At 41.9% G+C, this 16,867-nt stretch overlaps 1 protein-coding gene across 14 annotated transcripts in view; it reads right to left on the reverse strand.

Annotated features, from left to right (window-relative positions):
• The window catches only part of cadpsa (Ca2+-dependent activator protein for secretion a), a 598,940-nt gene that overhangs the window by 247,467 nt on the left and 334,606 nt on the right, over positions 1-16,867 (reverse strand). The gene's annotated exons all lie outside the window — the stretch shown is intronic.

A 16,867-nucleotide genomic window follows, 5' to 3' on the forward strand; every position in this document is an offset into this window, starting at 1 on the left:
GAAATCCCCAGAAGTGATGAGGTGTGGTCGTGGTCGAGGGTCAGTAGGAGGAGGTGTCAGTGAGTTGGCATCTGGGTTTAACGCTTTACAGATCGATGCACCAAACTATTACTGCACCCCCCACCCCCTTGTCCGCTCGTTTGATGGTGAGGTTGGAGTTGGAGCAGAGGGAGTAGAGTGCTGCGTGTTGGAGAGGGTGTGAGAGTGGACAAGTTGACGCAGTCAATGTCGTGGCAGCAGTTGGAGATGAAGAGGTTGACGTCAGGTAACAGACCAGCATGGGGTGTCCAAGTGGATGGAGTATGTTGGTGGCAGGCAAAGGGGTCCTCGAAGAGTGGGTGGGTGTCCTGATGGAAAAAGCAAGCACGGAGACATAGGAAGACAATGCGTGTTGAATTCTGGGAGCATAGTGGGTTGAAGCTGAGGCCTTTACTCAGGACTGATGACTCATCCTCAGTGAGGGGGAGGTCTGGGGTGATGGTAAAACACGGCAGGGCCCGAAACGTCGATTTCGAAGCTCCTTGGATGCTGCCTGAACTGCTGTGCTCTTCCAGCACCACTAATCCACGGCAGGGCTGGGGGCTAGCACGTGATGTGTGACTGGAGTTGGGACTGAGGCGGAGACTGTCTCTTGCGTGAGTGTGGTAATGGTATCATGGGTAACGTCACCAAAGGAAGTGATGCACACTGTGGGGGACTCGGGGGTGTTAATCAGTTAATTTAGTGGTATCTGCGGGGGCAGAAGTGACGTTCCATGTGATGTTTTTGGCGGTGGCTGCGCGTTAGTCGGTGGTGTTCCAGTGAGTGACATCGGTGGGGGTAGAAGTGGCTGAGATGGCAGCAACTACTGGGGCGGAAGTGATGTGAAGAGTAGTCTTGGCAGTGATTCTGGCAGCAATCGTGGAGGTGGTTGTCTTGGCGGCGGCTGCACTCGATGGGTTTGGCGGGGGGCAGAGTGACATCATTGTTTGCTGTGGTGGTGATGGCTGTAGCAGCCACGTGGCTAATGGCGTCCGAGCGGTTCCAGAGTCCGGAAGAAGGTTCTGGAATAATTGAGGAATCCCGAGTTTGGAGATAAGCACTTGAAAGTTTGGTGTACTTATGTTCCTTGATGTCAGATAAAGTGAAGAAAAAGTGTTAGTTGAGTGTGTGGATCCTTCTCAGGATGAAGAACAGCAGAGGGCCTTTGCAGGTCTGGGAGAGTGTGGCTGTGAGCTGGGGCAGGGCTGACTGCAGGGAGAGTAGATAGTGGCGCATGGCTGTGAGCATGGAGTGGAGGATCCGGATGGAAAACCATTCTGGAGGCTTTGGATTTTCTGTAGGTAGTGGATGTCCTGGCCAGGTCCAAATTGTGGTGGTCTGAATGTAGTCTGAAGTCCATGAGGGATCAGTTGGTTGTGTTGGCAGGCACTGAGGAAGAGTAGCGGCTAAAGAGCTTCAGGGCAGAGGAGACAATCTGGGGGCTGCAGTGAGAGAGAAACTCACTGAGATCCTTGTAGAGGGAGGAGTAGAACTTCTTCATGGTGGGCATCCTTGGAAGAGACTTTGGAGTAAGGTTATAATTAACTAGGAGAAAGTGAGGACTGCAGATCAGAGTCAAAGTATGGCACTGGAAAAGCACAGCAGGTCAGACAGCATTTGAGGAGCAGGAGAATCAATGTTTTGAGCATAAGCTCTTCATCAGGAATGCTGGGGGGAGGGGGGGGGGGGGGGTTGGGAGGGGGTGCCCAAAGGGCTGAGAGATAAATGGGAGAGGGGTGGGGCTGGGGGGAAGGTAGCTGTTAATGCAATAGGTAGATGAAGGTGGGGAGTGATGGTGATAGGTTGGAGTCCAGGGTGGAGTGGATAGGTGGGAAGGAAGGTAGGACAAGTAGGACAGTGGGAGGAAGATGGACAGGTAGGACAGTGGAAACTGTTCAGAGAAGATTCACTAGGTTGATCCAGGGTATTGAGAAGAAGTTGAGTGGGTTGGGTCATTCGAGTGTAGAAGAATTTATTGTAACATAAGTGATTCTTCGGGAGTTTCACAGGGTAGGTGCTGAGAGGTTCTGTCCTCTTTTTGGAGAGGCTAAAACAAGAGGAGTCATTCATTTAAAACAAAGATGAGAAGGAATTTCCTCTCTCAAGGGGACTCAATCTGTGGAATTATTTGCTGCCGAGGACTGTAGATGCTAGGTCAATAAGTATATTCAAGGCTGCGATAGACATATTTTTAATCAGTAATGGAATCAAGGTTTATAGGGAAAAGGAAAGAAAGTGCAGTTGAGGATTGTCAGGTCAGTCACGGCCTCATTGATTGATGGTAGAGATTTGATGGGCAGAGCAGCTTACTTCTGCTCTGACATCTTTACGATTTTATGATTTAATCTCAATTTGAAACTGCCATGGGAAAGGAACGTTTAGAATCCAGCTTTAGCTAAGTCCCCGCCCATCACATTTCTCACTTTTGAAGGCTTCATAAAATTTCCCCACACAGTAACCACACCCACATCCAACAACAGAAGGTTAATGGTTTTAAGTGTACACCCAGGCTGAGCACAAGGTTAGTGATCTAACTGAAACAGGGAAACTGTCACTCCTCTAATTTTAAGAGATAGATGAATGAGCCAAAAAATTCTTGCGATATACCTGAACAATTGGATTGCTGAGCAACTTATTCCAATTCTGACAGAACTCTCCTCAAGAGGCATACTTCAAAATTATGAATTCTTCTGAGAAATTGCCCAGTTAAACAGAATTGGAATATCCCTGCAAAAATAAGGCAAAATTCTGTACTCTCTGATGCGGCAGCTTCGATGGCAGGAGGGTGCAACTTAAGCATTCTATCACTAACTTCATAAACTCGGTGGTAGGTGTACACAGCCTTACCAGCCCATCGTCGATTGGGCCCTTAAGTGGGTAGTTAATGCTCATAGGAGAACTAAGTTAAAAGGATGTGGAAGTAAAGGTGCACGGCCAGATACTCCAGCAGACATTTCATAAGATTCAACTGAGGTATATTCCAGTAAGAACGAAAGACTCAAAGGAAGGGTGCAACATCTGTGGCTAACTAAGGAATATAAGCAGAGTATTAAAGTGAAAGAAATGACATGCAATTTCACCAAGGTTAATGGCAGGTCAGAAGGTATGACTGGATTAGAAATAAAAAAAACTATTAAAAATAGAGGGAGAAATTTGAGTATGAGGGAAAGCTAGTTAGAAATATGAATGCAGATATTAATGGGAATCCATTAACTAAACTCATGTTCTGAAGAGCTGCGTTCAAATCCCGCCATGGTACATGATGGAATTTGAATTCAATAAAAGGTATCTGGAATTAAGAACCAACTAATTACCATGAAGCCATTGTCGATTGTTGGAAAAACCCATGTGGCTCAATGTCCGTCAGGAAACAAAATCCTTACGTGATGTGGTGTACTTGTGATCCAGGCCCACAGCAATGTGCTTGACTATCGACTGGCTCCCTGAAATGTTTTAATCAGTTGTTCCAACCTCTACAAAGTCTCAAATAAATGAAACTGGATGGATCACCGGGCATTGAACTGGGCACCAGAAAAGAAAATGGCAGAAACAGTCTTGTCAACCCTGCAACATTCTCCTTACTAACATTTGGGGGCTCGTGCCAAAATTGCAAGAGCTACCTCACAGACTGGTCAAGCAACAGCTTGACATAGGTATGATTGCGTGAGTATGACTAACAGGCAACATCCTACACACCATCACCATCCCTGGATATGTCCTGTCCCACTGGTAGGACAGACCCACTAGAGGTGGCAGCACAGTAGGATCCGGTCAGGAGGGAGTTTCCCTGACATTCTTCAATATTGACTTCAGATCTCATGAAGTCGCTTAGCTTCACGTTAAACATGGGCAAAGAAACTTCCTGCTGATTCACACTGTCCTTCCTCAACTGATGAATCAGTACTCCTCCATGTTGAACTTGGTGGAAGCACTGAGGATGACAAGTGCACAAAATGTACTCTGGGTGGGGGTGTTTCACTGTCTAACACCAAGAGTGGCTCAGCATTAGTAAGCTCAGTACCATCGCTGTCCCCCACTACCAACATCCTTGGTTACCATTGACCAGAAACTCAAGTGTGCAGGTTAGGTGGATTGGCTTTGTTAAATTGCCCTGTAGTATCCAGGGATGCTCAGGTTAGATGCGTCAGCCATGGTTAATGTAGAGTTACAGGAATAGGGTGGGCATGCGTAGGTCTTGAGGTGATGCTTTTAGGAGAATCAGTGCAGATTCAATGGGCTGAATAGCCTCTTTTCACACTATAGGGATTCTACAATTCTATTTTATGATTTTTCCTTCCAGGGCAAAGCAGCCCACTTGATTGGCACCATATCTACAAGCACCCACTCCCTCCACCACTGACGCTCAGTAGCAGTAGTCTATACTAACTATAAGATGCACTGCAGAAATTCACGAAAGACAATCAGACAGCACTTTCCAAACTCACAATCACTTGCATCTAGAAGGACAAGGGCAGCAGATACATGGGAACACCACCACTAGCAAGTTCCCCTCGAAGTCCCTCACCATCCTGAATAGGAACTATTTTGTTATTCTTTTACTGTGACTGGGAAATCTTAGGATTTTTTCCCTAAAGGTGTTGTGGTCAACCCATAGCAGGTGAACTGCAGTGGTTCAAGAAGGCAGCTCGCTACCACCTTTGAGAGGACAACTAGGGACAGTCAATAAACACTGGCCAGACAGCGATGTCCAAAACCCACGAGTGAATGAAAGAAAATTGAGGGTTTCTTGAGATGAAAAATGTGAGTAAAGTAAGCACTGATTCTCTGAAGAATAAGGCTAGGGAAATAAGGTCTGTCTTCACTGTTTGGAATACAATTGACTTCCTAGGAATACCATGTAAATCCAGAGAAGACAGAGGGGGAGGAACTTAAACAATCATATTTATTAACAAAATGTACTAAAGAAACTGTTAGAACTAAAAGCTGGTAAGTCCCCAGATCCTGATGGACTTCATCCATGGGACATAAAATAAATGGTTACTGAGATGGTAGATGTAATTTTGCCAAAATTCCCTCGATTCTGCAAAGGCCTCATCAGTTTAGAAAATATGAATGACACCTCTCAATTGACTAATTTATTAGAGCTCTTTGAGGAAGAACAAGCAACACTGGTAAAGGGGAATCTGTAAATGTGGGGCATTTGGAATTCCAAATGGCATTTGACAAGGTGCAAATTCAAAGGTTAGTTAAAAAAGCAAGAGCTACAGGATGTAAAATATGAACACGGATAGAGGATTAGTTAATTAAAGGAGGAAGAGCATCAGCATAAATGAGTCAATTTAAGGTTGTCAAATGTGCTGAACAGAGCATCAAAGGATCACAATTTATGGAGAGACCGAATCTATGGTTGCTAAATTGCGTTTGACATAAAGATAGGTAGGTAAGTTAGTTGTGCAAATGACCTAAGGAATCTTCGCAGGAATATGGATAAGTTAAGTCAGTGAGCAACAAGTTGTCAGATGGAGTATAATGTGGGAAAATGTGAACATATCCACTTTGGTGGGAAAAATGGACAAATGGAGAAATTACAGAATTCTGAGTGCAAAGGGTCTCAGTGTTCTGGTACATTAATCACAAAATGTTAGTATGCAGGTACAGCAAGTGATAAGGAAGACAGCTTGAATGCAGTTGTTCATTGCAACAGGTTTGGAATATTATAGTTGGGAAGTTTTGTTACAGTTTCATTTATTGTTTTTGAGACAATGACTAAGATATGGTGTATAGTTTTGATCTCCTTATTTAAGGAAGGATAAAATTGCATTAGAAGCTATTCAGAGAACAGTCATTCAACTGATTCCTTGAATGGGGAGTTTATTGTATCAGGAAAAATTAGATTGGTTGAACCTGTATCCATTAAAGTTAAGAATGAGAAATGGCCTCATTTAAACATGTAAGAACTTAGGGGACTTAATAGAGTAGATGTTGTAAGGATGCATCCCCTTGTGAGATAGACTAGAACTGGGAAACACAGTTTATGAATAGAGGCTTCCCATTTAAGATGATGATGAGAATAATCTTTTTCCTCTCAAAAGCCGTGCATCGATTGATTTGTTTTTCTCTCCAGACAATAATGAGGCAGGGCCATTGAACATTTTAAAGATATAGATAAATAGATTTGAGACTGACAAGGTAACTCAAAGGATATCATTGGTAGGCAGAAAATTCATGTTGAAATCACAATCAGGTCAGCCATAACCTTATTGAACAGTGGAGCACAGTTGATGGCCTAATTCATGTGTTCATACAAATACGCGTTGTGATTTTTAACATTTGGACTCCGCTGAAAATCCATCCATTCCCACGGAATATTACAACTGTTATTGCCCATGAACAGCAAACATATTTCAAAATGCTTAATGCAATAAAATGCAAAAAAAAGACCTGGCCTTATTGATCGCATCCTTGCAAAATACATACTCCATCACATTTCAATTACTGCAGCCTGTTGTTTGTTAGATGTATCCAAAGTCCTGGTTTTAAACCTCCTTCCTGAAAATGCATGCTAGATGTTGATGGCTTCTTATGTGGACACTTTTTTTACAGGAAAAATAGTTACCTTGCTATTACATTATAAAAAGTGAAGTGAATCACAACATGGTTTGAACATCATCCTTACTGCTTCACGAGCACCATGACACCATTTACGCCATGTTAGATTAAAGATCAATATAAGCAACAAATTGGGTATTTGGTTATGTTCTAAACTACTTTCTTGAAGGAAGCTCTCCACAGCATACATTAAATCCAGACTGTCCGGGTTCACAGTAGCAAATTTTCCCATTTGATGATTGGAAAAGTAGGGCAGAGTAGTGAATAACATTTCTACAGAAGGCAATTTTAGCACTGAGATGTGCTTAGATAATCTCCAGATCAATGAGCATTGTATCTTGAATGTTATCACTCAGAACATCTTGAACTGGGGATAAATTTACCTATTGGAAAGATCCTTTTTTTGTAAACTGCACGATGAATTATTTAAAGGACATATCTTTTAAAACTAAAATTTCTCAATGAAATTTATGAAGTTCTGGGTTTTGTACTGCAATGGGTAACATCCCTGCCACTGAGCCAGGAGCTCCAGGTTCCAGTTCCACTGCTATTGGCTCAGAGAGCTGTATTTATAATGCACCAAACACAACAAGCATCAACTTGTCAATCCTTCCACCACACACCAACCACAGGTGCTAAGAGTGGGAGAGATTCTTGGTCAACAGTGTGGTGGGAGGAAATTGGCACATCTACCATCACCATGTGTAATATCCAGACTACAATACGCTTGCTGCCTGCTCCCTTGTTGCTGGGGTCCCAAACCTGAACATCCTCTTGCTGCTGGACCCTGATCCTGGACCTCTTGCTGCTTCCACACTCACTGCTGTATTTAAACTGAAGACTGAATTCTGTTCTATAATAAAACACACTAAATACTTTTGATCTGTTAACATTGGCCTAAATAATTGTATTATGTAAACGTGAACATATTGATGATTTGATATTTCTTTCGGTTATGAATGGTTTCCTAATACAGTGAATCGCTTTTTCATCTTTTCTTGAGCAAACGTGATATATTCCTTGTCTTGGTCATCATTTAATTGACATTTGTTCTTGCATTATTCCCATTTTAATTCTAAGAATCATTGTTGATTCCCATTTCACTATTAAACACACAAATCTCCAAAGATAATAATCTGCATTTTCAAAACATAATACCAGTCCTAATCTCTGTATGTTTTCTATTGGTGATGCATCAAATTTTACTAATTACCAGCAATTTGAAAACATGTCTGCACACAGCCAGTAAGTCTCCCTTCCAAGGGACATTAATCTCTGCTTTTTAGGTCACTTTGCCGATAATAGATATGAAACAAATCTCGGAAATGAAAGGCAAATAAATCACCAGCTACTGTCGAGACGCTCGGTCTCCTCCACATAACATCTTGTCGTGTATAGAATTAGTGGATACTGTGGTAAGCAGCACTTCTAATGGTGCCATTAGAAAAATGACCTTGTTAGTACATTGCCAGTAATAAATAGAATACATGCATGTATTGTGTAACAAGTCAAATAGTTCATGAGAAATGTTACAGGGTACTGTATTTTGTGGATAATCATCCACCAATTCTGGGAAGAGTTGACTTTTTGCTTGGCCCACTGAAATGTTCTTGCTTGTGTCTCTAGTATAACATTGCTGCCACCTGCTGAATTAGAGTCTGGAGCAGGAGTGACACATATTGGCGACAATTTGCATTTGTAATTTCAGGAGCTATTAATCTTCACTAGCAGAAATGTAGGTGCTACAATCAGACATTTAGCAAAACAGTGGACATTAGTTCCTACACATTAACACTAAAACTGTCAGAATATCTAAAGTTTCAATATTCCAAATTTAATTTTTTTATTTACTGAATATTTTCCAACCCACTTTCTCTCACTTTTCCCTGCAGTCTGCTTGTCACTAATGATTCTATTTTAATTGTATGATTTGGATTGTTGACCTCTTTATAACTCTAACCAGTCATCCACCCAGAAGTTCTTTCTAATAAGTGAAACACTGTCATGTTTCCAGCTGATGGTACTACTGGACAATCAGATCCCAGAGTGAAAGCTGACCTGAGAAATCCCAAGTTTAATTATGATAAATAATACTTTTATACTGGATGTTCTAGGCTTCCCTGTCAATAGGATGGGGTTTCCTCCTCTAGTGTGATGTTTAATTGTCCACTACTTGATGTGGCAGGACGGTGGAGGTTATATCTGATCCATTTGTTGTGGAATCCCATAACTGTGTCCATCTCTTGTTGCTTATGCTGTTTGACATCTGGATAGATCTATGTTGTAGTGTCACCAGGTTGACCTCTCATTTTTAGGTGTGCCTGGTGCTGCTCCTGGTACATCCTCCTACAGTCTCCATTTAACCATATCCCTGGGTTCATGGTGATGGTCGAATGGAAGATACACCAGACCATGAGATGTTAGATTGTGTTTGACAGCTTGTGTAATAATTTCACTTCTGCTAACAACCTACAGCATCTCACGGTTATCCAGTCTTGAGTTGGTGGAACTGTTCAAAGTCTGTCCCATTTACCATGGTGATAGTTCCACACCAACACATTGAAGGGTATCCTTAGTATAAAGATGGGATTTTGTCTCCACATTAGCGACCAGTGGTTACTTGTACCAATACTGTCATGGATAGATACACTGCAGTCAGCAGGCTGGTAATGATGAGATTGAGTTTTTTTTACCCCTCTAGCTCAAGGACTAGCAGCCATCCTAGCTAACACTGCTTCCATCCAGTGGTGTTCAAAATTCAAGAGCATTGATTTATTAGCATAGGGACATAGGGATCTGTGGTAAGTTGGAGGAGGATTCCTTACCCATAATTGACCTGATGCTATGAGATTTCACAGTTTCTGGAGTCAATATTGAGGACTCCCACACAGCTTCTTCCTGACTGTACACTACTGTGTCATCACTCTGCTCAGTCTGTCCTACCGGTGGAACAAGACATATCCAAGCATAGCGATTATGTTGTCTGTGATATTGTAAAGTATGATTCTGTGAGTATGACTATGTTAGGTTGTTGCCTGTTGGGATATCTTTTCCAATTTTGGCTTTAGCCCCCAGATGTTTGGAAGGAGGACTTTGCAGAGACAACAGGTCTGAGTTTACCACTGTTGCTTCTCGTACCTAGATCAATGCTAGCTGTTTCGTTCAGTTTCATACCTTTGCTAAAACATTTTTAGTGGTTTGATATACCAGAATGGCTTGCTAGGTTTCAGAGAGCAGGAAAAAGTGAGCACTGCAGATGCTGGAGAGTCAGAGTCAGAAGTGTGGTGCTGGAAAAGCACAGCAGGTCAGGCAACATCCAAGGAGCAGGAGATGCACTAACTATAAGATGCACTGCAGAAATTCACGAAAGACAATCAGACAGCACTTTCCAAACTCAACAATCACTTGCATCTAGAAGGACAAGGGCAGCAGATACATGGGAACACCACCATGGAAGATACACCAGACTATGAGATGTTAGATTTCGGGCATAATCCCTTCATCAGGAATCACTAGTGTACAATTCCCAATGAAGGGCTTATGTCTGAAATGTTGACTCTCCTGCTCCTCGAATGCTGCCTGACTGGCTGTGCTTTTCTAGCACCACACTTCTGACTCATTTCAGAGGGCAGTTAAGAGACAATCAATCAATCACATTACTACATGCCAGGAGTCACATGTAGACAAAACCAGGTAAAAATGGCAGTTGCCCTCTCTGAAGAACATAAGTAAACCAGACAGGTTTTCAACAATTACAGACAATAGTCATTATTGGACTTCCTTTTAATTTCATATTATTTAAATTCAAATTCTACCATCTGCCATAGCCATATTCAAGCCCTGTTTCCAGAGTATTACCTGTATTTATGGATTGGTAATCTGGCAACAGTACTGTTACACCATCTCCCATATCAAAACCTTGGTGGTTAATAATGACCATAAAATGAATAGGACTGGCCAAATAAATACAGTGGCTATGAGAACAGGTCTGAGGCAAACTATCTTTTAGCAAGTAACTCCCCAAAGCCTATCCACTACATACAAGGTACACGTCAGGAGTGTGATGGAATACTCCTCACTGGCCTGGATAAGTGCAGCGCCAACAATACTCAAGAAGCTTGACATCATCCAGGACAAAGCAGCCTGATTTATTGGCATGAAATCTTTAAACATCCACTCCATTCATGACTGACATACAATGGCAGTAATGTGGACCATCTACAATACGCTATGCAGAAATTCACCAAGGTTACTTAGACAGCAACTTCCCAACTCTTCAACATCCCAATCTAGGAGGACAAGGGCAGCTGAAACATGGGAACAGTACCACCTGTAAGTTTGTTTCCAAGCAACTCTCAACCTGACTTGCAAATATATTGCTATTGCTTCACTATCGTTAGGTGAGAATCCAGAATATCTCCCCAACAGCATCATGGGTGTACCTAGATCAATTGAACTGCTGCAGTTCAGGAAGGCAGCTCCCCACGATCTTGTTAAGGGAAATAATTGCTGGTCCAGCCAATGACACTGACTAAAAACCATGGATTCATCCGAACTGAATTGAAAAAGATGTTCTTCTGCAAGGAAGTCAAAAAAAAATCAGTATTAACTAATTCATCATGAACTGTCCAATGTATATTCAAACATGGTACTATTTTGTCAAATGCTAAAGAGACTAATATTGCACTTGAAAAACCAAATGCTGAAACTTTGGGCCAAATCTTGTAGGGCATGAGCAATATGTACTGTGACAAGATGTACAGAAGAAATGAGTGAGTTATCTGGTGAGGTGCATCTTGACATGAAGATCATTTCGCACCATCTTTTACATTTTTCACAAATGATGTGGTGGCATTCTCACTGAGAAGTAGTAAATTGCTAATTCATAGTGGTTGACACTTGTTAAAGTTCTTGCTGATAGTTCAACTTGCCTCATTAATATTCTGTTTGTGATCTTACCAAACTCAACCAATAAATGAAGCATCAGGAAAACTCGACTCACCACTCTGTCTAAATGATTATCACATTGGACAGCAGGAACCAACAACTCACCGCATGATCCTTGGGCACTGGCATCTGATATGTGCCAGTTTCTATGAAATCTGATGGCCCATTTTCTGTATCACTTACACTTCCATGCAATACTGGCAACTATCATTGTAATGCTGCAGCCAGGACACTATGCTCAGGGACACACATCTAGCTCAGAGATTGACCAGGCTGTGTCTTAGGGTTCTTCACTTGCTGTCACAGAATCCCTGCCTTGCACGGCTTGTCTTTTTATACTTTGTGCCCTTAGCCAGAGATACCAGGCTTACATTACTATTGTCTTACTGTACCATTTAGCGAAGATACAAAGCCAGGAAGCTTGTTGTGGTGGGTCTCGGTGAAGTCAACGGGGATAACATTTGAGCAAGGGATCCTTGCACAATAACGTCAGCCTTCAATTAGGGGCATTCTGTATAGGATCCTCTCATCATAAAGGGTGAGGAGCCAAATAAGGGGCAGGACACTGCATTGACTCTTTCTGCCTTACTGTGGACTGCTTCACTCCTGGAAAGAGAAAGGGACAGCTATTACAGAAAATGAAAGTGGGTGGTACAGTTGTTACAGTAGGTGAAGGTGGCCGAAGGGAAGGAGTAGGCAGCAAAGATGGCACGCAGAGTTAGTGATGTTAGTGGTTGAAGTGGGTGAGGGCAAGTAGGGAACATGTTGCAGTCCAGCATGAGCACTGTAGAGCATGAGCCTTGGTGGGAGGTGGCTACAGTAGCAGTGTTAGAGTGAATGTGAGGTTTCAGAGAGAAAGCAGTGGGATTTATGCTGGAAGATTTGAGGACGTTGACCTTCTTACTATACTGCATTCCTCCAAATGGCTGAGATTGCTTTAACTCGGTTGGCAACTTTGGACCAGATTGGCATGGTCGGATGTCACTGAGTCATAGACATGTACAGCACGGAAACAGACCCTTCGGTCCAACTCGTCCATACTGATCAGATATCCCAACCCAATCTAGTCCCATCTGCCAGCACCTGGCCCATATCCCTCCAAACCTTTCCAATTCCAATATATGCATTCAGATATCTTTTAAATGTTGCAACTGTACTAGCCTCCAACACTTCCTCTGGCAGCTCATCGCATACACGTACCACCCTCTGAGTGAAGTTGTTGCCCCTTATGTCTCTTTTATATCTTTCCCCCTCACCCTAAACCTATGCCCTATAATTCTGGACTCTCCCATCCCAGGGAAAATACTTTGTCTATTTATCCTATGCATGCCCCTCATGATTTTATGAACCTCTATAACGTCACCCTTCAACTTCCGACGCTCCAGGGAAAACAGTCCTAACATATTCAACCTTTCCCTTTAGCTCAAATCCTCCAACTCTGGCAACATCCTTGTAAATCTTTTCTGAACCCTTTCAAGTTTCACAACATCTTTTTCCGATAGGAAGGAGACCAGAATTCCATGCAATATTCCATCAGTGGCCTAACCAACGTCCTGAACAGCCGCAGCTTGACCTCCCAACTCAATACTCTGACCAATAAAGGAAAGCATACCAAATGCCTTCTTCACTATCCTATTACCAGTGACTCCACTTTCAAGGAACAATGAACCTGCACTCCAAGGTCTCTTTGTTTAGCAACACTCCCTAGGACTTTACCATTAAGCGTATATGTCCTGCTAAGATTTGCTTTCCCAAAATTCAGCACGTTGCATTTATCTAAATTAAACTCCATCTGCCACTGCTCAGCCCATTGGCCCATCTGATCAAGATCCCATTGTAATCTGAGGTAACCCTCATCACTGTCCATTACACCTCCAATTTTGGTGTCATCAGCAAACTTATTACCTGTACCTCTTATGCTCACATCTAAATTATTTAAATAAATGATGAAAAGTAGTGGACTCAGCACCCATCTTTGTGGCACTCCACTGATCACAGGCCTCCAGTGTGAAAAACAACCCTCCAACACCACCCTCTGTCTTCTACCTTTGAGCCAGTTCTGTATCCAAATGGTGAGTTCTCCCTGTATTCCATGAGATCTAACCTTGCTAATCAGTCTCCCATGGGGAACCTTTTCGAACACCTGACTAAAGTCCATATAGATCACATCTAGTGCTCTGCCCTCATCAATCCACTTTGTTACTTCTTCAAAAAACTCAATCAAGTTTGAGAGTCATGATTTCCCACGCATCAAGCCATATTGACTATCCCTAATCAGTCCTTGCCTTTCCAAATACATGTATATCCTGTCCCTCAGGATTCCCTGCAACAACTTACCTACCACCAACATCAGGCTCACTGGTCTATAGTTCCCTGGCTTGTTCTTACCAACTTTCTTAAACAGTGGCACCACATTAGCCAACCTCTTGTCTTCCGGCACCTCAACCTGTGACTATCGATGATACAAATATCTCAGCAAGAGGCCCAGCAATCACTTCTCTAGCTTCCCACAGAATTCTAGGGTACACCTGATCAAGTCATGGAGATTTATCCACTTTTATGCGTTTCAAGACATCCAGCATTTCCTCCTCTGTAATATGGACATTTTTCAAGATGTCACCACCTATTTCCCTACATTCTATATCTTCCATGTCCTTTTTGTGGCCTCCACTGACAGTTCTGGGGTATATGTACTTCCTGCCTGTGCACCTCGCTGTTCAGCAGGAGCTCCAGGTCTCTGCCCACAAAGTGGGGTACCTGATATCCCCCGTGACTGCCAAGTCCAGGGCAAATGTCAGGAATTGTGTAGGGCATCTCCAGTCTGACAATACTTGTCCTGGTGCATAATGGCTCGATGCCAAGGATGCTGATCAATTCTCTCAAAATCAGTGGGTAGCAAATGATTCCTGGTATAGTGCACGCAAGGTGGGGTAGCAATCAGGCACAATATATATTATAGAAATGGGAATGGCAATTAATGCAAAGAGTTTGGGAAGATATGGTGAGAAAACTGACTTGGTCTGATGGTGAGAATAAACTCGACGTGACTTGCACTTGGCCACAAAGCTGTTAAGATTCAACCCCTTGTGTCATTCAGCATGAGCTTGCTGCATGATATATGTGTGTACATAGACATGAAAATTATTCAACGTTGCACACAACTAATAAAGGTGCAAAATGCCTGAACAGAAGTCCAACAGTTTGGAACACTTCAAAAGAAGCCTCCAAAAGCCTTCAATTTATTGCTGCATGTCTCTGCTCTCCAGATGGCCACCCATTGTAGCAATGACTCTTTGAACAAAAGGTTGAATAACCAATCTGGCAATGTGGCATTCTGCCTCAAGCTATTCTTTTTTAGCAATGGAACAACACAACTTTACCAGAACCCAGCAATCCTGTAATAGCTGCCAGCATTTGCTAAACAAACTGCCAACTTTAATCCTTCCCTAGTATGCCATACGTTAGACACTGGGAATGCCATTTCCACCAATTTGCAGCTCTGCTGATGCAGCTAACACTTGCTGAGCAATGGTGCAAGCAACATTCTGCCAGAATCTCATTATCCTTCCTTAAATACAAAATTTGTCACTTTAAGTGACATTTTGTGAATGGCAAAATGCAATAAGAAGTCTGTCAGAGCTCATTTGGCAGATACCAAGAGTTGTGTTACCATATTGCAGAAGCGATACAGACCAACATAAAGTGGGAGGCAAACCAAGGGTGAGATCTGTGGGCAAATTAGAAAGCAGTAATCATTCACTTATGTTGCTGGGTTTCTCAACTAACCTAAAGTAAACTCAGATTAAATACCCATTTGTGGTCAAAGTGAGTAAAAGTTTCCTGCAACCATGCTGGAATATTCCCTCGTTCTGTTAGAACTATTTCTGGATGCAATATAAGCAAGCAACCTGAAGGTAGTGAATATCTGAGGAATGGATTCATGTTGAAATAAATAGAGAAGAGGAGCACAAGGTAAAGGTGTTGGAACACCTTGGAAAATAAGGAGGTGAGCTGAAATACCACCCAAAGTATAATGCTGCAATTTTTTGTAAAGTTACTATCACCTGAAACGTTAACTCTGTTCATCTCTCTACAGAAACGGCCAGATACAAGTTTTTCTAACAATTTCTGTTTAATTTTATACTATATAGGACATGACCAACCTGGACATAAATAAACACAATTTCAAACATTGTATAATCTGAAGGTCTTTGAAATGATATTACCTAGCACTGTTTTTCCTGTGAATGCCTTTGCCTGATAGGTGTGTATGATACAAACATACTAATGATAGTGAAGTATAATGGGATGGTTTACTTTAAATTAAATAAAATAGATTCTGTGCACTGATCCAATAAATATAAATTCCCTTGGGATTGATGTGACTCAAGTTCTTTTTTTTTTGCACGTAACTAACCTGAAAAATAAGCATTTGATGGTGTCTTTATGACAAAATCATGCTAATCTAGTGAAATACTCAAGAGTGAGATAATGCAGCCTTCTAGACACAATTCATTTTACTATTTCTTGGCAATTATAATTCTTCTTTCATATATTTTCTCAATTTGCTAAGGTGAATTTTTCTTACTAAAGCTATTCATTTACTCTTCAGCCAAGTCTCAGTGCTCAATGCTCACTCTTTTCATGGTTCCCTCAGCTAGCTTCCCATTTGCGTACATTTCAAAGTCTGTGAAGTATGTCTACAATGAGCCCAGTTATTCATCTACTCATTCATATTTTGTTCATATGCTGTTCAATGTGTCGATCGTTTAATCAGATAAATGTTTATTTGCAAATTCTTTTGTTTTCTCATTATAAGAACTAGATTTCTACCCAACTCCTGTCTGTTAAAATGCCTAGTATCATTGTAAAAAACATTTAATTATTTTGTCTTTGAACAAATGGTGGATAAGTTTTGGCAGTCTCCTTATTGGCTGCCATGAACCAGCACCAAGACCTGAAACAGTCACAACCCCAATAACATTTCAAAAGTTAAAAAAATTATTTGCTGAAAGGTTTGAGCAGGTTTCACTTTTTGGTAACTATCACACTGCTTCTTTTTATTAGTTGAGGAATCTTGATGCTGATAAAGTGCTTCCATCATTAGAACATCAAAAGGTCGGCTTCTTAAAGGGACCAAAATAATCCTAAGATTTACCAAGCGGATGGCTCATTTGTCCTAGAGGAGATCAGGTTCAATAAAGCATATAAGTGCAAGTTAAATCAGAGAGTGCTCAGAGATCTTAGCACCATTTGTGGAGCAGAACCCTGCCTTGCACTATTTTACATTAATGTCACCCAAGACGGACAGGAATAGAGCATGTATGAG

The sequence above is a fragment of the Chiloscyllium plagiosum genome, unplaced genomic scaffold (genome assembly GCF_037043375.1).
Source record: "Chiloscyllium plagiosum isolate Xiang-an unplaced genomic scaffold, Cpla_swu_hap1 HiC_scaffold_14, whole genome shotgun sequence".
Classification (NCBI taxonomy): domain Eukaryota; kingdom Metazoa; phylum Chordata; class Chondrichthyes; order Orectolobiformes; family Hemiscylliidae; genus Chiloscyllium; species Chiloscyllium plagiosum.